At 37.7% G+C, this 26,266-nt stretch overlaps 1 protein-coding gene and 1 long non-coding RNA gene across 11 annotated transcripts in view; one reads left to right on the top strand and one right to left on the bottom strand.

Moving 5' to 3' along the window:
- The window catches only part of LOC138811488 (ecto-NOX disulfide-thiol exchanger 1), a 542,054-nt gene that overhangs the window by 260,920 nt on the left and 254,868 nt on the right, over nt 1–26,266 (bottom strand). For 9 of the 10 annotated variants that reach the window (XM_069999196.1, XM_069999197.1, XM_069999187.1 and 6 more), the window contains one exon: nt 18,654–18,806. The gene's annotated coding sequence lies outside the window, so the exon portion shown is untranslated. The remainder of the gene's footprint in view (nt 1–18,653; nt 18,807–26,266) is intronic. The other variant, XM_069999189.1, reaches the window with a different exon arrangement.
- The window catches only part of LOC138811491 (uncharacterized), a 51,165-nt gene that overhangs the window by 20,702 nt on the left and 4,197 nt on the right, over nt 1–26,266 (top strand). The window contains exon 4 of the long non-coding RNA XR_011367418.1: nt 19,406–19,541. This is a non-coding gene — a long non-coding RNA (uncharacterized lncRNA). The remainder of the gene's footprint in view (nt 1–19,405; nt 19,542–26,266) is intronic.

The following is a 26,266-nucleotide window of genomic DNA, read 5'->3' as shown; positions in this document are numbered from 1 at the left end:
TTCTGGCTGCATGCCAAATCCTGGGATGAATAGGGAAGAAAAAAATGGATTGGCAATTACTCCTCTTCCCTTATCTTCCCTTCCCTCTCTCCCTCCTGAAGTAGGGGTTGCTGGCTGTCTCCACTATCTAACTTTTGTCTGAGTGGAAATGCTGGCAGAGTCAGGCGCTCCACTCATAGATGTCTTTTTATCCTTTCCCTTGAGAGAAACCTTACTGTTAGAAAATTAAAATTATGTGTCATTTACAAGTCATCTTTCTGAGTTAAACCACTAATATACCTGTAGTCTCAATCTATCTTTTCAATTTAATTTGTAATAAATTCAAAGAAGTACTTTAGGAGACCTGCATTCACATTAATTTTACCACTGACTTTAGGTGGATTCACTGTTTGCAACATTAATATTGTTGCTTATTCTGGTTAAAGTACAAACTTCAGCAGTTATTCCAAGAGTGGGTCATCTTATGAGTAAAACAATTACAGGCAAATTAGGGATTGATGAGGCAGGAGAGGGAGGGTGTCTGTTGTTGCTATGGAGATTTTCATCTACCACAAGTTTATTTTGCTGTATCATTTGAGAGTGCACAACTGCCCTTAAAATTAAATATTGCTTCATTTCAACAAGTCTTCTCATCCTACTTCATCCAAATTAGGAAGGCTTTCCTATATTAATTTTATCTCTTATACAAGCATCCTTGAGACTTTGTCCTTAATTATTTATGTCGGTCTCCAGTATAAGAGTACACTTGAAATTTAAGATTTTTCTAAGTTCCTAACACTTATCTGTTTTGTTTTCTGCCTTGTCTTATTCATCTAATTTTGTCTTCTCAACACTATTGAAGATAGTACCTTCTCATTAAATTTCAAACAGCTGTTTCTATATAAAACAATGCAGATTATGGCTTCAATTTATTCAAAATGAAATTGCTGCTGTTGTTATCCTCTAAGAATCATGCTTGTCTTTTTTACTTTTTCATTCCAAATTGTAATGCTTATTTTCTCAAATTTTATTTGAAAAACTTATAATCCAAAATCATGGCCAATCTTCTTCTGCTAAGCTATTTGATGGTCTAATTGTCACTTTAAAAAAATCATGATCAGGAAAAGATCAAAATGTGGAAGAAGACAGCATGTCTGTCAGTAGACATATTGCCTGTGTTCCTCCACAGACTTTTTGGGCTGTCATCAAAATCTAGTGCCTCCATCCCAGATCCAAGATTCCTACATCCACTAAGGTTATCCTTTAAGGTCGTTGGAGAAAGAAAGAAAGGCAATTCATCACCATTCAACCAGCATGGCAAGATAAATTTAAAAGAATATAGAAAAAAAGGGAGTTGGAAGGCAGGGAAGGCTGCAGGCCTAGTGGTAATTTGAGGTGAATTCTGGTAGAACAACTGGAAGTAAAATGCATAGAAAGAGTCCAATATTTATTAATACCCATACTGAGTAAGAACGCAACCCATCAGCAGACCTATCATTCTGACAGACGCTGATAAATACCAGAAATTCACTGTATAGAAAATAGCACTAATAATCTCATACTAAACATGTAAGCACTCTCCCTGAACACATTCTACTAACAAACATATGGGAGCTAAGACTGAAAAGTATTTCTCTGCCGAATCTACACATTCACACAGCCTAAGCAGCGTGGTGACAGGCAGCGAAGCAGCCATAAGTAATACAGTGTCAAAATTTCTGACAGAAACTCTATTTTATGAAAATTTATACTCAGTTACAAAAGTCTGCTGAAAACTAAACTTGGCACAAACCTGATCAAATACAACAAAAACAAAGATGAACTGGGGGTGGGGCGAAAGGCCAAGAAGAGTAGACCTACAAACTTGACTTTCAGAATGACCAGAACATTGCAAAGGTAGTTCAGTGTTCACTACCTTTTTATATATGAAAATATCATAAAATATGGACACTGATGGGTCACACCTATAATCTTAATCTTTGTTTCTCAGGAGGCTGAGATCTAAGGATCATGTTTCAAAGCCAGTATAGGCAGCCAAATCTGAGAGATTCTTATCTCCAATACTTTTATATACCACATATATGGAAAGAGGCAAGATCATTTACAGTATAGTAATTTCCAGTATCTTAAATGAACAAATTACTTAAAGGAGAAATGGCTGTGTCACCTCTAGAAGTACTTTTTTACTGTTGAATGTTTTTAATTGATTTTAAAGCCATGGCAACAGGTTCAGCCCATATTCACATACAAAAATATAATCCATGAAGAGACAGGGAAGATGGCAGAGGAGAATCTGGAGACTAAACAAGCTCTCTCATAGAAGGCAGTTTTAATGTTCCAGTGAACAGTCCTAAGCCAGTGAATCACACCAAGTGTGCCATCACAGTAGAAAGAGTTTGGCCAGAGAGGGAAAATCCAGGACGATTGGTCAAGGAGACAGATCTGAGCACCTGTTGGTAGCTGCCGTCCCAACTGCCATATCAACAGAGAATCTGGGACAAAGGTGCCAGATGTGGTGTGAGTGAATTCTACTCACTACTGGCAAGAACCGACAAGGAGCAGCAATCTTCATCCTGCTGACTGCAGACCAGGGATGGCTCAGGAACCAAGAGTCTGGTGTGAGTAGAACCCTAACATCCTCACTCCTTCTCACAGAACAGGGGCAGGAAGGTAGCTCCTCCCCGACACCAGAGAAGATCTCCATCTTTGATACTGACAAAGCAGCTAGCTCCAAATCAGGCCTTGGAAGAAAACAATAGGAGCCATTCAGCAGGTTCTCAGGAACCTGACCTGACATGACAGGCTCAGCTCCACCCAGGGGAAAGTCGCCCTTCCCAGGAAGAGGGAGTTAGGCCCTTGGAGGAGTGACTTCCTTCACTGGGTAAACAGAGCCAGAGGCTGCCTCTCCCCACTGCAGCCTAGACAGTAAACATAAACCCTGAGAATGGCTCCAGGCTGGGCTCTGTGAGTGTCTCAGGAGCTATCGCCTCAGAGAAAAGCTACTGATTGCTGAAAGGCCTCAACCCTACCCAGAACCTAGCCTCATCACATCAACTCTAAGCTAGAAGAAGCAGCCTTCTCCCTCTTTTGTGATACTCAAAGCAGATCTCCCTCCCACTGAACTAAACTGGAAGGAGTATCACAAAGTCCTAGGTAAGGCAGAGTTTCTCTCTGCCTGCTCAAACTGACTTAAGAAACCAATCAAGCCACAAGAAAACCAAACACCACAAGCAGACCAGAGAATCCACCAAGAGACCGATTCTGGACACAAGGGAGATACAAGATCTCCCCCTCTCCCCCCCCCAAAAATCAAAGAACTTGTTTTTTTTTTTACCTATTTTTAAAATTTTTTTAAAAAACACTGTTTTCTAACTTTTTTTCCTTCCACAATTTTTATTTTAGGTGTGTGTGTGTGTGTGTGTGTGTGTGTGTGTGTGTGTGTGTGTGTGTGTGTGTGTGTGTGTGTGTGTGTGTGTGTGTGTGTGTGTGTGTGTGATTTTCTTTTTATAATCTCTTCTGACCTTTTGGTCCTTTTTGTTTTCTCTTTCATTCTTTTTTGCATGACTTAATTGCTATTCTGCTCATCCCCAGATATATACCAGTCACCGATTATTAGACTTTATCCCTCATTGTGTACATACTTAATTCAGAAATTTATTACTCAATTCACAACCTCTTAAGCTTAACTTATTTAATAGTAGCATTATTTCTCTATACCTATATAAATTTTAAGTATTGCAATTTTAAGATATTTTATTTTTTCATTTTTCCTTTTTATCTCCCTCCTCCTTTCATTCTTTTTCTTCTCTCAATATCATTTCTATATACTTAAATAATTTTAAGTGTTTCATTTTTTAAACTTAAATTTTTGTTTTTTCATTTTTTCTTTTTTTTAAATCTCTCCCCTTTCATTCTGTCCTATCCATTTCTCAGATTAAGACTCAGTTAAATTCACTCTTTCCTTTTACCTCTTCACATCCCTCTAATCCTATTTTTCCCCACGATTCTCCCTAAACCTATTATTTTCTGATCTGCTGAATCCCTCTTTGATGTTCTTAGCTCATTAATCCATAGTTGTTTGATATTGAATAGATTGTATCTGTTGAACTAGATTGTATCTTCAGCCATTTTGACTGTACAACTACCGGACTCTGGTTGATAAAATAGTGTTCTGGCACAAAATTGGTGTTATTTCATACCAAATGGGCAAAAAAAAAACAGAGAAACACAAGAAAAATTGCAAATTAGGGTATCTCAACTCCCACTCATGATAATCAGGCGACAGAACAGTTAATGAATAATCCAGAGGAGAGTTCCCAAAAAGCTCTACAAACACTACTGGTAAACATGGTGAATGAAAAGACTGAAAACCTGCAAAGGACTCAGTGTGAACATGATAGGGAGCAGGAGGAGGCAAACCAAAGATTAATAGAGGAACTTCACGATGATGATGAGGCTAACCAAATTTAATACAGGAATCTCGTGAGCTTGAGGAAGCTAATCAAAGATTAATATAGGAAGTGCACGAGCAGGCTGAAAACAGACAAAGAGAAATACAGGAATTGCGTGAGCAGGCTGAGAACAGTCAAAGAGAAACACAGGAATTGTGTTAGTGTGAGGAAGCTAATCAGAGAGTAATACAGGAATTGCATGAGCAGGATGAGAATAGACAAAGATCAATAGAGGCATTCATGGAATCCATAAACAGACATCTGAAGGAATCCAGGGAGACCACAAAGGGAATGCTGAATGGAGCCCATCAGAAGGAAAGGGAGTCCAAAAAAATCATAAGAAATCAACTAAGTGATCTGAGAATAAACACTGAACACCAAATTAAGGAAGAAGTTCATACAAGATCTAAAACAAATCTCCAACAAAGAATTTGAAGCCATCAAAGCTGACCAATTAGAAGGAAAAGAAATAAAAAACAAAGTAGAAAGTCTTGCAGTAGGTTAGCTCATGCAGAAGATCGAATCTCTGGGATTAAAGACACCCTAGATGTTATAGAGAAAAAACATACAACTATCCAAGACAAATCCAAGAAATATGATAGATCTATTCAACATTTGGAGGACATCATCAGAAGGCCTAATCTGAGGACAATGGATGTAGAGAAGCAGCTAGAGACAGAAGTTAATAGTCTAGGAAATTTATCTATCAGGATCCTAGCAGAGAATTTCCCAACCATGCAAAAAGATATGTCTATTCAGATACAAGAAGATTTTAAATAGACCAGACCAGCCCAGAACAGGACATCCCACCATCACATTATAATCTGCACAGGATCAATTCAGACTAAGGAAAGGATCCTTAAAGCTTTCAAGGAGAAAAGATCAATCACCTATAAAGGGAAACCAATTAGAATCACCTCAGATTTCTCAGCAGAGACAATTAAAGCAAGAAGAGCTTGAGATGATGTATGCCACTCCCTAAAGACAACTATCAACAAAGAATACTGTACCCAGCTAAACTCTCCTTCATAACTGAAGGTCAAATAAAAACTTTCCATAGCAAAGAAAAACTGAAACAATATATTTCCACCAAATCAACCCTACAAAAGATACTTAAAGATGTCCTATATGTAGAAAACCAACAAGACCACAATAAACTGAGAATCCAAGAAACATAGGAAGAACCTACTTGTACCAGCCACCAAACACCTCTCAGTCCTAACTCTCAACATTAAAAGACTTAAATTTCCAATTAAGCGACATATATTGTCCAGTTGGATTAAAAAGCAAGATCCTTCTATCTGCTGCCTTCACGAGTCTCACCTTCCCATAAAAACAAATACCCTTTGAAAGTGAAAGGCTGGAATAAAATCTACCAAGTAAATGGCCCCCATAAACAGGCAGGAGTTGCAATCCTAATATTAGATAAAATAGACTTCAAATTAAAATTAGTGAGAAGAGATAAAGAAGGTCCCTACATACTAATTAAGGGATCTCTCCTTTAGGAGGATATTACAAATCTAAATATCTATTCTCCAAACAACAGAGCATCCAAATTTATCCAAGAAACACTACTTTCCCTCAAATCTCACATAGATCCAAAGACATTAATTGTTGGGGATTTTAACACACCACTCTCCCCACTAGATAGATCAACTCGGCAAAAACTCAACAGAGAAACCGCAGATCTAAACAACTGCACAGATCAATTAGATTTAACAGACATCTACAGAATATTTCACCCAGCAGCATCAGAATAGACATTTTTCTCAGAAGCACATGGAACATTTTCCAAAATAGACCACATTTTAGGTCACAGAGCAAACTTGTTCAAATTCAGAAACATTAAAGTTATGCCCTGCATTCTCTCAGACCACAAGGGAATAAAATTAGAACTCAACACCAAAAGCCACCAAAGAAAGTCCGGTAACACATGGATGCTGAACAACACACTGTTGAATCACCTGTGGGTCATAGAAGAGATTAGAAAGGAAATTCAAATGTTCATGATATTCAACAAAATGAACACACAAATTACCAGCTCCTCTGGGACACAACAAAGGCAGTACTCAGGGGCAAGTTTATAGCTCTGAGTTCCTACATCAACAATTGGAGAAAAATGAAACCAACAATTTAATGAGACATCTGAACCTCCTTGAAAAAGAGCAGCAAGCTAAACCCCAATCCAGTAGATGGAAAGAAATAGTTGAAATTAAATCAGAATTAAACAAATTAGAATCCAAATAAAAACATAGAATCAACAAAGAGTTGGTACTTAAAAAAATTAATAAAATTGACAGACCCTTAACAAATCTTATCAGAAAAAGAAGAGAACACACCCAAATAAATATACTCAGAGATGAGAATGGAAACATCACCACAGAATCAACCAAGATTTAGAACATTTTAAGGGAATATTTCTCAAACCTTTATGCTAATAAGTTTGACAATCTGGAATAAATGGACAATTTCCTAGCAAATATCAACATGCCAAAATTAAACCAAGATGAGTTAAACCAACTTAACAGGCCCATATCAAGCATTGAAATAGAAACAGCAATAAGAGACCTCCCAGCTAAGAAAAGCCCAGGAACAGATGGATTTACAGCAGAATTCCACAAAGCCTTCAAAGCAGAACTTATACCAATACTCTTCCAACTCTTCAATGAAATTGAAAGAGAAAGTTCACACCTGAACTCTTTCTATGAAGCCATCATAACCCTCATCCCAAAACTAGGCAGGGACTCATTAAATAAAAAGAACAGAGAACTATAGACCCATTTCTTTGATGAACATCGATGCAAAACTTCACAACAAAATTTTGGCTAATTGACTTCAACAATTCATCCAAAAAATCATACACCATGATCAAACAGGATTCATTTCAGGGATGCAAAGCTGGTTCAATGTACACAAATCAATAAGAACCACATGGTTATCTCAACAGATGCAGAAAAAGCATTTGACAAGATGCAACACCCCTTTATGATGAAGGTTCTGGAAAAATTAGGAATTCATAGACCATTCCTCAACACAATAAAGGCTGTATATGACAAACCTACACCCAGCATTATACTTAATGGTGAAAACGAAAGCCATTTCCTCTAAACTCAGGAACGAAACAAGGATGTCCACTTCCACCACTTTTCTTCAATTTAGTATTAGAATGCCTAGCTACAGCAATAAGATGCAAACATAAATATGAAGTAAAACTCTCCTTCTTTGCAAATTACATGATCTTGTATTTAAAGAATCCCATGGACTCCACTCCTAAATTACTGGAGCTGATTCAAAACTATGGAGAAGTAGCAGGGTATAAAATTAACCCTCAAAAATCAATGGCTTTTCTGTATGCCAATAATGCAAGGAGCACAGCTGCAATCAGGAAAGCAATTCCATTTGTAATAGCCCCACAAAAAATAAAATACCTAGAAATTAACTTAACCAAAGAAGTGAAGGAACTCTATGATGAAAACTTTAAAACTTGGAAAAGGAAATCAAAGCAGAAGTTAAAAGTGGTAAACCCTTCCTTGCTCCTGGATTGGAAGGATCAACATCGTGAAAATGGCTATCTAAAAATTCAATAAGATACCTATCAATATTCCAACCTCATTCTTCAATGGAATAGACGAGGTAATCCAAAAATTCATATGGAACATTAAAAGACCACAAATAACAAAAACAATCCTTAACAGAAAGACAGTGCTGGAGGAATATCAATATCAAATTTCAAACTCTAATACAAAGCCATAGTAATCAAAACAGCTTGGTACTGGCAGAAGAAGAAACCTCAGGATTGAAAACACAGAAATGAATCTACATACCTATAGCCATGTAATAATCAATAAGGGAGCTAAAAAAATACAATGGAAGAAAGCCTGTTCTGTAAATAGTGCTAGCAAAATTGGTTAATCACCTGTAGAAAACTAAATCTCGATCCTTATATATCACACTGCAACAGAATCAACTCAAAATGTATCAAAGACCTCAGAGTCAAAGCAGACACTCTGAGAACATTACAGGAAGGAATAGGAGAAACCCTAAGTCTCTTTGGCACAGGCCAAAATTTTCTTAATAGACACCCAGAAACACAACAAATCAAAGAAAGGTTGGACAAACGGGATTGTATGAAGCTGCAGAGCTTCTGCATGGCAAAGGACATAGCTAGCAAGATCAACAGAAAACCCATAGATTGGGAGAAGATCTTCATGAGCCATACAATGAACCAGGGTCTCATATCTAAAATATACTTGGAACTCCAAAAATTAACTCCCTCAACAACAAATCCTCAAAGAAACAACTGCCCAATAAATAAGTGGGCTAAAGACTTAAAGAGAAACTTCTCTGAAGAGGAAAGAAGGATGGCAATAGACACATGAAGAAATGCTCAATCTCTCTAGTCATAAAAGAAATGCAAATCAAAACAACATTGAGATTCCACCTCACTCCAGTTAGAATGGCTATAAACAAGAACTCTAATAACAACAGATGCTGGAGAGGATGTGGCCAAAAGGGAACCTTACTGCATTGTTGGTGAGAATGTACACTTGTTGAACCACTTTAGAAAGCAGTATGGAGTTTCCTCAAAAGACTCCACATAGAGCTCCCTTATGACCCAGCAATCCCACTTTTGGGCATTTACCCAAACAATCACAAACAAAGCTAGGCTATGCTGAAGCTACCAGCACAACTATGTTAACTGCAGCATTATTCATCATAGCTAAGATAGGGAACCAACCCAGATGCCCCTCAGTACCTGAATGGATCAAGAAAATGTGGTATGTTTATGTACGTATATACACACACAATGGAATTCTCTGCCTCCATCAGAAAGAATGACATTGCCCCATTTGTTAGGAAATGGACAGACTTGGAAAAAATTATATTAAGTGAAGTAAGCCAGGCCCAAAGAATCATAGGTCCCATGGTTTCCCTTATTTGCAATAACTAGTATATGTCTGAGTCAAGCAGAAAACGTCAGATAAGTTGATGTTAGGGAAATGAACCCTAAGATATGTATTCAAATGTTTTTTTTTCTTTCATGTGTTTGTTTCTAACACATTTATAAGATTATTTCTTTGTTGCTTTGTATGTCCCTCCCCCACAGTATAACCCCTGCTTTCACTGTATTTGATGTCGGTATAATCTGTGGAGGGGAAGGGGAAAAACAAATCGTTTAAATAGGGATACAGGTGGACCCATTGCAACAATGAGATGTACAAGTCGTTATGTCGAAAATGAACTTTATACAGGTGGACCCTTTGCAACAATGAGAAGTACAAGTTGTCATGTCGAAAACGAACTTTACAACTTTGTGGGGGGGGCAGGAAGGATTGGGTGGGGGGAGTAGGGGGAGGATGGGAAGGGATGGGAAGGGTAAACAAAGGAGGAGGCTACAATGCTTGATAAGAAATGTACTCATTATCTTGCCCATGTATTTGTAAACCCCTCTGTACAGTATTTTCACAATTAAAAAAAAGAAAATGTGATACACACACACACACACACACACACACACACACACACACACACACACAATGGAATTCTATGCCTCCATCAGAAAGAATGGCATTGCCCCATTTGTTAGGAAATGGAAAGACTTGGAAAAAATAATATTAAGTGAAGTGAGCCAAGCCCAAAGAAACATAAGTCCCATGGTTCCTCTTATTTTCAATAACTAGTATATGTCTAGGACAAGCAGAAAAGGTCAGATAAGATGATGTTAAGCGAAATGAACCCAAGATAGGGACACAAGTGTTTTTTGCTATTGTTTCTAATGTATTTATAAGGTACCATGTGATTTTTTGTTGTTGTTGCTTTGTATGTCCCTCCCCTATGGTATAACCCCTGTTTTCACTGTATTTGATGTTGGTATAATTTCGGAGGGGAAGAGAAAAAACAAAATGTTTAAATAGAGATACTGGTTGACCCATTCCAACAATGAGATGTACAAGACACTATGTTAAAAAAGGAACATTACAATTTAGGCGGGGGGTATGGTGGGGGAGAGTGTAGTTGAGGAGGTGGGAGGGAAGGGATGGTAGGGGGAAAACAGAGGAGGAGGCAACAATGCTTGATAAGAACTGTCCTCATTACCTTGCTCATGTAACTGGAACCCCTCTGTACAGTATTTTCACAATAAAATATGTTAAAAATATAATCCATGAAAATAAAACTTTAATCTTTTAGAGGTAAAAATAATAACAGAATTTTAGAAAAACCTGAACTTTAAGATATACAGCTCTTCAGAGTTCTAAATAAACTTGGAACCTAAACATGCTCTAATTTTACTCTCCTGGCAACTGATGGATCAGTTAACCCTGACCTTCTTACTTTAGACCTCAGTTTTTTATCATAGAGGTATAAATGATGTGGTTCAATGCCCCAGTAGGTAAAAAATAGGACTTTTAAAATACTCTAAGCCAAATGAGTATACAGTAAAATTTATTACTGAAATGAAATTTATTATTAAAAAGATTTATTTCATACTATGCAAAATGCTTCATAAAACAACTCTAAAACCTACTGAAAACATAAATACCTAGAGTCAAGTATTCTTGACAGCTCCTACTTTGTAAAGGTGTAGGACATCAGACAAACATTTACAAAAGATATGTCTGACATCTTTAATAAGGTACCAAACTTCTGGAAATTATGCAAATTTTTCTAGCGTTCTTTTGAAACAAACAGAAGGAAATTTTTATGTAATGGAAGAGAAAATGCCACTAAAATGAGCTGACCTCCAAGATAACAGAGCTTAGGAAAATGTGGAAATATACTTCAAAAGGCATCTCTGTGGACAACACCTGAGCATCAGAAGAGCAAGACTAAAAATAATCCTTGTCCCTTTTTCACTTTCTCCTCTTTGTCTTTGCAGTTTCCTTTGTCATTCTCTACTCTTCAGATAAAGTTATACTTGATTGAGATCGAGTAAAGCCACATTGGAATCTGTTCATTAGAAAAAAAAATGATGGAAAGCGATACAGACAATCTGAAAGTAACAATGAAACAAACAAAACAAAACACAAACTGTGGGTCAGAAGGAAATAGAAAAACTTTTCAGGGAAATGTATTTCCCAAGTGCCTGTCCTCTGGTAGGTAGGATCCAGCAGTATTCTGTTGTAAACTCCTATCTCCAACGTAATGAAGAGAGAAGTACAAATAGGTAATCAAAACAGAAGACTGACAAATTTTGTTTTGAGAAGGTTGACATAAAGTTCATGTGTGGAAAATCAAGAGCTGACTCCTGTCCACTGTGAGTGAAGCAGATGATCAATACCATGGTGGAGAACATTATTCAAAGAATAATGTTGAGAGAAAAACAAGGTATAAAGTTCAGTATTCAGTATGATACCATCTACAAACCTTGGCAGTGGAAGTGTGGCTCAAGTGGTAGAGTACCAACTTTCATCATAAAAGCCAAGTGAGAGTGTGTGGTACTGAGTTCCAAACCCAGTAGGCACACAAAGACAAAAAAGAAAAACCATCTATATAAGTTTCAGAATAATTTTGTATATTAAATATGGGTACATATGAAATAAATATATAATATTTTATTATAGTGATATTACCTCTGTGAGTAATATCTCTTTAAAAGTGTGATTTCATTTTTAACCTTTAAATATTAGAGATTTGAGACAAATACAGTAATACTAAGTTTTTAAAATATGGGGATGGGTACCACATACTTCATTCTTTTCTGTAGGTTTTTTTTTAATTTTAATTTTAATTTTAATTTTTTGTGAACATACTGTACAGAGGGGTTACAATTACATGGGCAAGTTAATGAGTACATTTCTTATCAAGCATTGCAGCCTCCTCCTTTGTTTACCCTTCACATCCCTTCCCAGTCTCCCCCCCCCGACCCCCGCACCAAAGTTGTAAAGTTAGTTTTCGACATGACAACTTGTACTTCTCATTGTTGCAATAGGTCCACCTGTATCCTTAAACGACTTGTTTTTCCCCATCTCCTCCACAAATTATACCGACATCAAATATAGTGAAAGCAGGGGATATACTGTGGGGGAGGGACATACAAAGCAACAAAGAAATAATCTTATAAATGCATTAGAAACAAATGCATGAAAGAAAAAACATTAAAATACATATCTAAGGGTTCAATTTCCTAACATCACATTATCTGACCTTTTCTGCTTGACTCATACATATACTAGATATTGCAAATAAGGGAAACCATGGGACCTATGTTTCTTTGGGCCTGGCTTACTTCACTTAATTTAATTTTTTCCAAGTCTTCCCATTTCCTAACAAATGGGGCAATGTCATTCTTTCTAATGGAGGCATAGAATTCCATTGTGTATATATAGCACATTTTCTTGATCCATTCATCTACTGAGGGGCATCTGGGTTGGTTCCAGATCTTAGCTATGGTAAATAATGCTGCAATAAACATAGTTGTGCTGGTAGCTTTAGTGTGGTCTTGTTTGTAAACATTTGGGTAAATGCCCAGAAGTGGGATTGCTGGATCATAGGGGAGCTCTATGTGGAGTCTTTTGAGGAACCTCCATACTGCTTTCCAAAGTGGTTGAACAAGTTTACACTCCCACCAACAATGCAGTAAGGTTCCCTTCTGTCCACATCCCCTCCAGCATCTGTTGTTATTAGAGTTCTTGATTTTTGCCATTCTAACTAGAGTGAGGTGGTATCTCAATGTTGTTTTGATTTTCATTTCTTTTATGGCTAGGGATGTTGAGCATTTCTTCATGTGTCTATTGGCCATCCTTCTTTCTTCTTCAGAGAAGTTTGTCTTTAAGTCTTTAGCCCACTTATTTATTGGGCAGTTGTTTCAAGCTACCTCATAGTAAAAATGAATACATTAAAAATTTTATTGTATAAAAGAAAAATGCTGTATAGATTCACTTAGAAGAAGCCATTCCTGTAAGTGGAATTCCCTTTTATTTCAGAAGCAGGAATATACAGGACTGAATATTCCCCATCTTCAGAAAAATGAACACTGGACAAAAGCTGTCCTTGATCTGAGAAGTCAGTGACATTTTTGGCAAATGGATGGTCATTTCCCAATGGAAGTGAAGTACCTCAAACTAATTATATTACATTTTCTCTCCCAAAGAGTGTTTCATCTTACGCATGATTCATGTGGATTATTCTTTTCCTTCTTTATGGGAGTGTCAATGTAAAGTTTAAGGGACATACCTTAATGGATAACACATTTCATTACTTGTGCAGATGTATCATTAGTGCTTAGATTTTGGAATTACAACTTGTGCACTTAAAAGTGTTGATTAGTTCTGCAAGAAGACCTCAATGAATTTTTTAAGTCCCTCACAAAGACTTCCCTCCCTCAAAAAATTACCCATAAATAATTACCCAATATAATTCCCAAGGAACTCGTTCATGTGGTGTTGGGGTGGGGGGAGCTCTAGCCGGAAAGGAACCTACAAACAATTTAACTTTAAGTCATAAGTAATTCCTAGAATTAAAAGTGATGAACCAGAGAGTATTTTTTAAATTATAGTAGAAAATACTTAGTGTGGCAAAAGTCCTTTGAAATATATTCTTACATATAGGGGAGAGGTGGATTTATCACGAACACAAGTGGTATTACACAGCACATATTTTTCTGAAAAATCAGACTGTACATATGGATTAGATATACACCCCTAATAAGAGGGTATATTGATCTATGATTTTCAATATTACATCCTTGTATTTTTTATTATATGCTATTTTTCAACAAGTGGAGAAACATTCTCATAAAGTGAGTGTTTATTCTTCCATGTTTATAGAGCTAGTAGTGCATTTCAGGAAATGAGAAACTCTGAGAGTTAAATATAACTTGGAGTCCTTCCTATGCACAAAAGATGACAGGCAGAAAAAGGAAAAACATACGACCTTTTAAAGCTTGATGCAGGAATTCAGTCACAAAGCCTTATTAATTTAATAACATGATAATGGAAATGTTTTGATGTTTTCTGATGTTTTTCTCTCTCCACATCCATAACCTTGTATAGATAGATGATAGCTTCATTTTACTAGAAAACAGACTATGTTCCTTCAGTTTTGCTGAAGGACTGTGCTGATAATGTACATTCTATGGTGGCCAAAGCTGACACTAGATTTAATCACATGCATCCCTACCCAGCACTGACTACCCTAAGTCAGCAGTCTTTCTCACTTAGTCATTAAGTAATCTTTGAACCAGGGAATGCAATCACTCCTTACAGGAACCCCAAGAAAAGAACAGTAAATGGAAGTTTGTTTTCCTTGGAGAAGCTTTCCCATAGTATGGAAAAGACTCAGGATATCAGATCCTTCATAAAGCTTTGAGTGCAGAAAATTCCTGAATGTCAAGTATTTTTTTATCCTCTCTTTAAAAAAAATGTATGACTTTACTTGAGCCCTTGAAAGTGGCAGCCAGGTATCAAGTCTGCATACAAAGGGAAGAGAGGCCAGAAACAAACAAAAGAAGAAGACTGTGATGTGAGTGGTGGACAGTAGGTGGACAGATGACAGGGGAGATTCAGATGGAATCCCATGCCCTTTCCCCATGAACTGATCCTTGGATTTCTCAGGAAGCCTATGGCCCAGAGAAAAGAGCAGAAATTAGGGTACATGGTGAAAATCAAGTGAAAAAATATGTCTTCATTCTCTGACCTTTTCTTAGTTTTCCTTCAGATTACAGATTTTTCTACCCCATCTGCTATTGGAAACCAACCTGCCACCTTGCAGTCATCTCCATCCTATACTTCTCATTGCCATTTCCTGAACTTAGCTGTTCTAATCTTTTTTTCTTTATCTATGTTCTTGTATCAGTCCAAGAGGACTTTTTTAAACACCAAACTAGAATGTTCAGTTCTCTAAAACGCCATTCATATATGCAGTTTAGTATGATTCTGGAACATTAAAAAAATGGGTGTAAGCCTAGAAGAGAAATATGATGAAGTAAAAGACCTTATACATAGAGTTAGAGAGGTGTATCTAGGCCCAGCTCTGCCCAACACACCACTGTACCAATTTCAGTGCTGTCAACCAGGAGCCAGGTCTTTGTAGTATGAAAGACCTCCTTTGCAGTGCGGAAGGAAGATGTCACCATGACTGATGAACGAAATTTGTGCTTTACATTTATGAGAACCAGGGGTAGTAAAGATTCCAAAAAAAAAAAACATACAGAAAGGTGTGATGCCATGCTTTTTTATTATCCAGAATGGGCCAACTAAAAATGTCAAAATGTCTCAACTGAGAAGCATCAACAGAAATTTTTAAAGCCCCTTTTACTCATCTTGAATTAAGATCTGAAGAATTAAAAAGGCAGAAAAGGAGAAAAATAGTTAAAATTATGATTTTTATAGAATGTTATATATATATTTCTACCATAGGGAAAAGGGAGATTAAAAATTAAGTTTAAGAGGATTCAGAGGGACTCTGATAAAAATTGCTTGTCTATGGAAAAAGAAATAAGGTAACAAATTTAATAGAATTATTATGTGATCTAGTAATTTTAGGAATATATATCTAAAATTTGAAGAAAAAGGATCGTATATAGATATTTATATATCATGTTTGTTACAGCATTATTCACAATAGTGAAGATTCATATCCACAAACTAAATGTTCATCAACAGGTGAATAAAAGAAAGAACTTTATGCAGACATACAAAAGATGAAAATCTTGCCATATGTTCACATGAGTAAACTGAGATCATTGTGCTAAACGAAACAAGCCAATAATAGGAGGACAAATACTTCATGATACATACAGAATCTCAAATAGTCAAACTCAGGGAAGAATAAAGTACAATGATAGTTACCCAGAGGTGAAGGGAGAAATACAGATATCTGCTATTCAGCCAATATAGATTTTCAATCAAACAAAATAAAAAAGTATGACAATGAAGTCCTCAAAAGACACATTTACAATGTTAATACCTACATGCTTAACCATACTCTTAAACATTTTTGTTAAGCTAAGAGATGGTGACTTACACCTGTAATCCTAGTTGTTCAGGAGGCTGAGATCTAAGTATTGCAGTTCAAAGACAGCCCAGCTAGGAAAATCTGAGGTACTCTAAAAAGCCAGAAGAGGAGCTGTGGCTTAAGTGGTAGAGCTAGCCTTTAGCAACAAAAGCTCAGGGACAGCATCCAGGCCCTGAATTCAAGCCCCAGAACCCAAAAGACATGTGTGCATACACACACACACACACACACACACACACACACACACACACACACACACACACACACACACACACACACACACACACACACACACACACACACACAATTGATATGGGATACATTTCAAATTTTGTAGGGTTTTGTTTTAACTGTAATGTAAAAGAAAGGAAAAGTATATTGTTTGGTACAAATGTTTAAAAGCAACAGAAATAGGGACAATAGGGGAACAAATGCAGCAGTGATACTCACTAGACACTATGTTGAAAATAAATTATACAATTTACATATGGGGATAGGAGGGAAAGACTGGGGGAGAGCGAGGGAAGGGGTGGCATTGTCCAAAAAGAAATGTACACCTTATCTCACTTATATAACTGTAACCCCTCTGTATATCACCTTTATGATAATAACTTTAAAAAGTAAAAAAACAAAAGAAAAGCAAACAGACTCATCAGATATGGCTGAACATACCTGTAATCCTAGCATTTAGGAATCTGAGATAGGAAACTGTCAAGTTTGAAGCCAGCCTGTGCTATTCAGAGAAACCCTGTCTCAATTCTGCCTCCTGCTTCCCTGCCAAATAAAAAACAAATAGAACTGTACTGGTTTCAGGCAGTTCAAGCCAAGCACTTAGGTAACTTCTCAAGTTCTTCCCAGCACTTCCGTTTCCATGGATACAGTTATTAGTGTCCAATAGACTGTATGTTGACAGACTTGGGGATGGAAGATGGAGGGGAAATTTCCCATGTACCCCATCCCTCAATAAACAGCCGCTGCCTCACCCTCCAATGTGAGCTAAGTATTAGAAGCAGCAACGAACGGTACAATGAGAAACCTGGAATTTAGCCCAGTACTGCAGTAAAAGCTGCTTTGATTTCTCAGTAGAAATAAAAGAAATTTTTAAAAAAGGGAAACACAGTAAAGGACCATAAAGGGAAAGAAACATTTGTCACCTTAGACAGAATAAAAGTCCAACCAAATGAAATAAATGCCTTTGGGGAAAAGACATGGCGTGCTGGAAAGTATCCTGTTCCTTCGCACTGGCTCTTCATTTAATTTCTGTCCGCTCAGTATCTTGGACCTTCCCTCATAGCCTCCTTATTTTTTCTGGCTATGAAAGATGCATGAAGTGAATCTAGCCTATAGTTAGGTCTTTGTCGGAAAGAATCTTCAAAATAAAAATGTGTTACCTGATATTCATCTCAAAGGCAAATACATTTCCAAATAGCAGCCTGGTCTACTACCAAGCTGTTTTCTTTGAGTAAGCCACAAAGTGGTTCATTTTTAACACTGCTAACACATGCACACACACTTGTAAACAAGCTATATTCTGTATATTTATTGAATATACAGTGAGCAACCTCCTGGTAAAACGAAATGAAAATACTCTGTCCATTGAGATTTTGTAACTTTTTAAATGTCATAATGATACTTGTTGATAGTCACAAATGCAGCTTTGAGTTTTCATGTTTGCAAACATATTTTATAAGCCAGGTGTCCTGGTCACACCTATAATTCTAACTATTCAGGTGGTGGAGGCAGGAGGATCGTGAGTTTAAGGGTAGACTGGGTAAAGTTAGGGAGACATCATTTCAAAGCCCAAACACAAAACACAAGGGTATGTAGCATGGACCAAGTAGTAAATACTTGCCTAGCATATTTGAACCCTAGCCCAGGGTTCAAACTTCAGTGCTTAAAACACACACACACACACACACACACACACGTATTAACTAATTAAAAATATCGAATTCTGATACTTGTTGATATCTGATATAAACTTACTGAATTTATTTGGTTAGAATTGGTGAACCTAGATATAAAATAGGTTTCTACTTTATTTCCAATATGCTTGCAACATCACACATACACAATAATGAGCATAAGAACCATAGCACATTTCTTTCCACCTGTATCTATCCTTAAATGAAATCAGAAAAATTAAAATTTGTGCATTAGCTACTTGCAAAGTTCATACTGAAAGTTGTATAAGTATTATGCACTTTAAAAGAATCTTTTAAAATTTGACATCTTTAATAAGAAAATGGAAAAACAAAACCCACAAACCTTAATACGCCAGTAGGTCTGAAGACAAATGTGTTCTTTGGAAGTTTGATGGAAACAATGTATTCATAAAGGTCTTTTCAATAGAAGCTGCTCACAAAAGAAGCTCCATAGAGAACAGTTCAAGTCAGACAAATAGGATGCTTCTGGAAGCTTCTGGAAGCAAGAAAAACATGCCATTAGAGAACTTTCAAAGTAATTTTACTGCTAGTCCCTGTTGATCAGAAGTCCTATATATGCACATGTAGGAATTATTAGCATGACATTCTTAATTTATATTAATTTTTGTACCCCAAAGTTTTTTATTTATAAATAGTCTTTGGGCACTGTATTTAGAAAATGCTGAAAGGCAGGAGGATTTTGTAACTAAGCAAACTTCTACATCAGGCTATGACTGAAGGAGCAACTAGGCTATACCCCGTGTGCCCACAGTGTTTGGCTCTGGGCAGGGACTTCATCCACAGGGTTCTTTGATGGGGACATCTGTCCAGTAAGTGTGTAGTACTCACTTCATTTTACAGCTGAGGAAAACAGACACACACCTTGCTGAGCTCAGCATTAGGGCCTGTGTCTCTCCTAAAGCTCAAAGGCATTAGGATTGATCCTCCCTTCCTTTCACACTTGTGGCCTACATAATTTAGAAAAGCATTTCATAGACAGAAATAATGAGAGAACAGGTCACACCCACAGATATGCCACATGATTAATACAATATGAAATTGTGTTTCCTAATTTCTTTTTGTTTCATGTCTCAGATATGGTCCTATTCCATCAGGCCACAGGAATGCAGAGAACCAGCTTGCACGTACTGAGATTTATCTTCCCACTTTCTTCCTTCTGCGGAGAACATGTTTTCTGGAAACCAAGGAGCTCCCTGGTGTGATGCTGCAGGTTTGTGTGCTCTGCTGAGCCAAAGACGGCAAATGGGCGGGCATCTCACATCTTCCTCTGGCCCCTCTGCATGACTCACAGCTCCGCTTCTCTGATGTAATTAGGATGGGAGCCCACATTCAAGGATGCTGCAGAGTGATGAGACTATCTCTCCCCGTGGCTGCTTCCACATGAAGCTAAGGATGGTGGAAGACTTGGTCAGGCTCCCTCCAGACTGCTATTCTCATTTTTAGTCAGTTATCTCCATACATTTCTGACATCAATTCAGGGACACCCCCCTACAGTTTCTCTGCCCCAGCTGTCCCAGTACCCACACTTACAGCATATTTCAGGGTCAGTGCCCACCAACTAAGTGCTTCCAAATCTCCCTCAAAGTGCCAGACATGCGTGCCATGGGCTCATGTCTGAATCTTAGAAGTTTTTGCTCATTTCTACACAACTTGGGAAGGACCTCAGAAAGGCTAAGAAATAATGGTACCAGGAAGGTCACAAGTCACTCTGTAAATTCTTTATTTCATTTTTGACAACTGAAGCTTAAGATATGAATAAAGAAACAGGAGGGAATGACTGACAGTATTTTTCAAGTTGTGCATAACTGAAGCCTGGGATTATTACATGGGGAAAGAGGAAAAGGAATAGAGTGACAGAGCCAGCTCAGCTTTGCATGAAAAGAGGAAGAACAAAGAACAAAGAATGGAGTGGGTAGGCTTTGGGACAGACTTTAACCAAGGTTATAAGAATATAAAATAAATAGAAACTTCTGACATTTTCATATTCTAGCATTCTTTTATCTTATTGCCAGTCCAACACAAAGTTTCAGGTTATAATTCTAAACTAGCATGCCTATTTGCCAAAAAAAAAAAAAATCCCAACTGCTATTTGCAAGCATTAACTCAGTCCTCATGCACTGAATATTTATGATTCAATAAGTAAGTCAAGAAATTTCCAGGAACTTGAAAATAAGTAGATAGCCTCTCTTTTTGTCAAACAACTGTCTTGTACAGTGATACAACTAGGCTGCCAAAAACTATAAGGTAGTGTTAATAACATGGGCTTGGAACTACACTGGCTATGGTGATCCTGCTCTACCAGGTCCAGCTGTCTAACCTTGACTATCGCACTCCATCGCTCCTAGCCTGGCTTACTCATCTGTATGGCCTATCATCTGGAAGGCTTTTTGAGGATTAAGATACATTACCTGCTGGCTGTCAATGGTCCATACTTAAAATCCTAGTTACTCAAAAGGCTGAGATCTGAGAATCCTAGTTTGAAGCCAGGAAGGGCAGCAAAGTCCACAAGACTCTTGTCTCCAAACAGAAAAGGCCAGAAAGAAAGCTTTGACTTAAGTGGTGGAGTGCTAATCTTGGGTGAAAATGCTAAATGACTGTGCTCAGGCCTTGAATTGTCCCAGTACTGCCTCCCAAACAAAGACAGATTACAGATTACACGGAGGGGCACAGAGTGAGGATACACTGAACACTAGCTAATAATCATGGCACTACTGTATGAGAAATGTTAGTGGGAAAACATGTTCAGGGGCTTCAGAGAAGTTGCAAATGCTCTCTATTGGGGATGTGTGGAACAACAAAAGATTGCAGTGAGGAAAGGAGCATTTATAATTAATGGTCAGGCCTCATACAAACTCTCTGATCATTGAAATACCAAAAATTATGCACTTTGCAAAAGAAAAAGTGGCCCATGAAATGAGACATTGTTTTGTAGGATTTATATAATTTGGTATCTATCATAACAACAAAGCCAGGGAATGATAACAAAAAAAAATTAGAAAATCTCTGCATTACTACTAAGAGAGGAGGCAATGGCCGGCGAGTTCCTAGTTTATTCGATGGTAATCCATAATGACACCATGGCTTTTAATGGAACTTGGCAAGCTCTTAGGCATGCCATTTTTAAACATAGCCTCGAATTTAAATCATAGGGCTTGTGACTCAAATCTCCAATGTGACCTTTACTGGGTATTGTTCAAGAAAACATGTCTGTCACTGTGGAGAGAAACCACACGCCCTTTTCTTCTGAAACGTATAATAGAAGATGTACTGTATTGTTACAAGCACAGAGTGGCAAAATGATTGTGAATGTGGTCCTCCAGAAGTAATGAAAACAAGGGCTCAGTGTGATTTGCTATGCTTCATTTACAAATGTTATCTTACGGCCTTAATGAACATTCTCATTGCTCCTATATCCTAGATTTCAATTCAAAAAGAAGCTTGGTAGGAAGCCCATCATTGAGAAATATAAAATATCATCCTTCTGAAGATAGCCCTTTCTCAGGTCACTCTACTTTGTCCTAGACTTGTACAATATCATACTGAACAGAACAGTAAAAAAAAAATACACACAGTGGTTTGACTTGACCTCCTAGTCTTCCTAAACCTGCAATATCTGCTTACAAAGGCACTATGGTTCAAAGATGTGCTTGCCAGTATGAGGAGATAGGGTCTTTACAAGATGACTAGGCCAGGAGGGTTTCTTCCTTATGCAAGAGACTTCCTGCTGCCCACAGGCAGCTTGCTTTTCTGTCTTCTATGTGAAGATCCAGCATTTCTTCCAGGCTAGAAGCCTAAGGCAGCCTTCCACAGAAACCCAAACTTGCTCATGCCTTAATCTTGGAATTCCTACATCTAGCACTGTGAGAAGGTATTTTTTTACCCTTCACAATTTATGTACTCTACGGTGTTTCATTACAGCCACATCAAATGGACTGATAGAAATTGGTGCCAGTGGTGGTTTTAACACAAAGAGCTGAAAACTGCCTTCCAAAAGATAGGCCATACCGATGGGTAAGCTGAGCTGGGAGAGTTGGAGTGCCAAGGCCAAGGTCGGACGCTGGACCAGGTAGGGCAGGATCACCATAGCCAGCATAGTTCCAAGCCCATGTTATTAGTTTTTGGCAGCACAGTTGTATCACTGTACAAGACAGTTGTTTGAAAAAAAGAGAGACTATATACTTATTTCCAAGTTGCAGGATGACAAAAGAAATGTCATTTTCCATTATGTTTCTCACATTCTAATTATACAGTAAAATTTAGGTCCAGGTCCTATATGATATTGCTCTAGGTTTCCAGATGACTAGATGCTGGAAGAGCTTTGAAGTAGGCAGCAGAGGAAAGACTGTATCTCCATGAATGGAGTGTTCACAACAATTCTCCTGAAGGCTCAGGAGACAGCAAGGAAAACCTCAGAATTCTCAGTGATTATTTAAGCAGTTGGAATGAGAATGTTGGTAGAAACATGAAGACAAAAGACTATTAGAATGAAGTCACAGATAAGGAGGTTCCGCAAATGTCCAGAAGGGCCATCTTTTTTTTTCTCTCTCTCTCTGAAATGGTAACATTTAAGAGCAACAAAGTAAGATGTTTGGTGGAAGAATTATTTAAGCAGCAAAACATTTAGGGTGCTGTTTGCTTCTCTTAAATGGGAGAAAACAAAAAATAAAGATGACATTTGTAATTGAAAGAAACAGGATTAAATACTGGAAAAATCCTAGCTTGGCCATGTCAAGAGAACAAAATCAAGCTTAGTGTGGTGGTGTACACCTGGAAAAACTGAATAAAAATTGTATGTTCAAGACCAGCTTAGTCTTGCATAGAGGGTCCCTGTTTCAGAATAATTAAAAATGAGAAAACCATGCTTAAGAGAGAAAAACAGGGGTGTTGCCGAGTGTCTGGATGCTGGAAGAGCTTTGAAGTGGGTAGCAGATGAAAGACTGTTCTCCACAAATGGAGTGTTCACAACAACTCTGTGGTTGTGGGGCTTGAAATCTGGGCCTGGGCTCTGTCCCTCAGCTCTTCAGCTCAAGGTGAGTACTCTACTACTTGAGCCACACTGCTGATTCTGGTTTTCTAGTGGTTAATGGAGATGAGTCTCACATAATGTTCCTGCTCAGGCTGGCTTTGAACCATGATCCTCAGATCTCAGCCTCCTGAGTAGCTAGGATTACAGGTGTAAGCAACTGGCACCGGGTGGCCAAGTATCTTTTTGAAAAGAAAAAAAATCAGAGGAATAGACCAGAGCCTAGTTTTGTTCAAGACAATGGCAGAATGACCTAAAAGGCATTTGTTATCTTCTGGGTCTCTGTATCCATCTGAAGGCCCCTGTGTCTCAGGGGAAAGGGGATTTGCTTCCCATCTCTGTACTTCTGGGTTGATGCTGGGACAAATTAAGACTTTGGGAATATCTGGAGAGACTGAATGTGGTTAACATGTGAGAGACTTGGATTCTGAGTAGCAGAATTCCATGGCCTGAAGGAGCTACAATGTGACAATATTTAAGAGTATATAGCAGTGATTAAGCTATGATTAGGACCCTAATAAAAAGAGGCTTCACACAGCATTTTGACAGCTTCCTCTCCTTCGTTCCATCATGTGAAAAATCAGCATTCCTTTCTGGAAGTAGAGAGGAGTTGATAGCTGAACCTAACAACCAAATATTCAACTCACCAATACCTGGGTCTCTCACTCTCCAGAACTAGTGACACTAAATTCCTATTTTGTCTACATTAACTATTCTACTCTATTCATTAAAACATCACAAATGGACTAAGATAGTCAACCTTCAGAAAAGATGAATTCATCACCCTCCTCTCATACTTTTCTTTATCCTTTCAGTGAATTATGAAATTCTGTCAACTCTTCTTTTTCTTCAGCTAACTCAGGACCTCACATTTTATGTACTCCTATAAACTTTTAGAAGCTTCTCTTTTTGTAGTTCATTCTGGAAAAGCCAAATGATTTTTCATCATCTCAGAGTATGCTACAATAGACAAGTATTTCACATAAGTAATATTTTAAGTGTGCCTTTATTTATGTACATCAAATATTCTACAACATATTAGGGCTCCCTCATCTTTGAGAATCTGATTGAAGTTCCTCATCAGGAATTTCTATTCCCATCACCCTCTCCAATCTGACCTCTCCGTTTCTGACCTAAACAATGGTCATATAGAAATGGTCTGTTCATTATACGAGAATGGAGCTGATCTACTGAGAATCTCTAAAAGAATGGTCTTGCCATATGCTGTGTTCTAAATGTTTCACAGGCAAGTCAGATAGGCATCATTTCTTGAGGACTACTCCTGTACCTCCTTCTCCAGATATATCTACCTGCCTGATATTGGAAGCCTTATCTTATTATCTTCCATGATCCCAATATTTCATGTCTTCTTTATTTTCCTGTTGTGTAAAATATTTCTACTAGAAGGAACTTTCTAGTAATTTCCAAGCGCTGTAGAATACACAACAATCAGGTATAGTTTCTTATCTATGCAGAGTTATAAAAACATTAGAATTAATTGACAACATTTTAAAATTAGAAGAAAAAAAACAATGTCCGGCAACGCTATCACCGCCTTTCCTCGTGTCATAGTAATTTAGGGATGGCCTGTGCTCTCCACCTGCCACCGTCCTCACCACTAGCCATGCTCAATGAGATTATGGCATGGCCTGTGCAGGCATCTGTATTTGCAGTGTCCCATCTACCCTGACACCAACAGCAACATTGGAAAGCCAAATGATCTTTCTTACTCTCTTACTTTTCAGATGGGGATAGAATTGTTGTTTGATGTTCTGACTCAAAAGCAAGCTTAAATTGTCTTCTTTCTTGCCTTTATCATCCAAATGATTAATGTTTGGCCAAACTTAAATATAGATTAATCCATTTAAATCTCAATCTCTATTTTTGTGTTTGCTTTATAGTTCCCAATCAAAAGAGGCTAAGTCATTTCCCATTTCAGATCTGTAAATATGGTATTTACTACTGATTTTCATTCCTTCCTTTATTGAGTCCTAATCCATCCTACCATCACATAAAAAAACAAGAAAATTTTGAGAGTATTTTCACTTTCATCCATATGAATTTAATATCCTCCCAGAAGCCACATGTTTCCTTAACATTGAGCTTTTGCATATCTTGTACGTGATGTTTGGGGAAAAAACATGAAACAAAATTCTTCCCTTTTTTCCCCTCTACATCTGGAAACCTAAAGCAATATCATACAGATCTAAGTCATTTTTACTTGTTTGCACACTCTTTACTTCTGCATCTTTTTTGTTGTTGGTGGTGGTGGTTGTAGGGCTTGAACTCTGGGCCTGGGCTCTGTATCTGAGTTCTTCAGCCCAAGGTGAGCACTCTACCACTAGAACCATAGTGCCATTTCTAGTTTTTCAGTGGTTAATTGGAGATAAGAGTCTCACAGACTTTGCTACCCGGATTGGCTTTGAACTGCGATCCTCAGATCTCAGCCTCCTGAGTAGCTAGGATTGCAGGTGTGAATCACCAGCACCAGGCAATGAATGTGTACCATTCTTGTATGAATGCCACCAATCTTGAGTGTAAACCTGGACCTAAATTTTACTGTAAAATTAGAATGTGAGGAACATAATGGAAAATAACATTTCTCTTGTCATCTTGCAATGTTGTTGTTGGCTGCCATGTTGTAGATGAAGAACCAATATTATTCCTGTCAAAGGCCATTTGGATACTATAACATCATTCATAGACCACACAAAATTATCAATATAAACAGATGGTTGTTGTAAGACAAAGAGAAGCATGTATCAAATCATGTACCAAATGATTCTACAGGCTATCTATAGTCTGAAAGCAAGACATTCTTCACTCCTGGGCCTTCTGGATAGAAACTGAAGAAAGATTCTAAGCCAATAACCAGTAAGGAACTGAGGCCCTCAATCCATCAGCTTGTAAGG

The sequence above is a fragment of the Dipodomys merriami genome, unplaced genomic scaffold, assembly GCF_024711535.1.
Source record: "Dipodomys merriami isolate MVZ:Mamm:240054 unplaced genomic scaffold, mDipMer1.0.p SCAF_530, whole genome shotgun sequence".
NCBI lineage: Eukaryota > Metazoa > Chordata > Mammalia > Rodentia > Heteromyidae > Dipodomys > Dipodomys merriami.
This window is presented reverse-complemented; position numbering and strand designations above follow the sequence as displayed.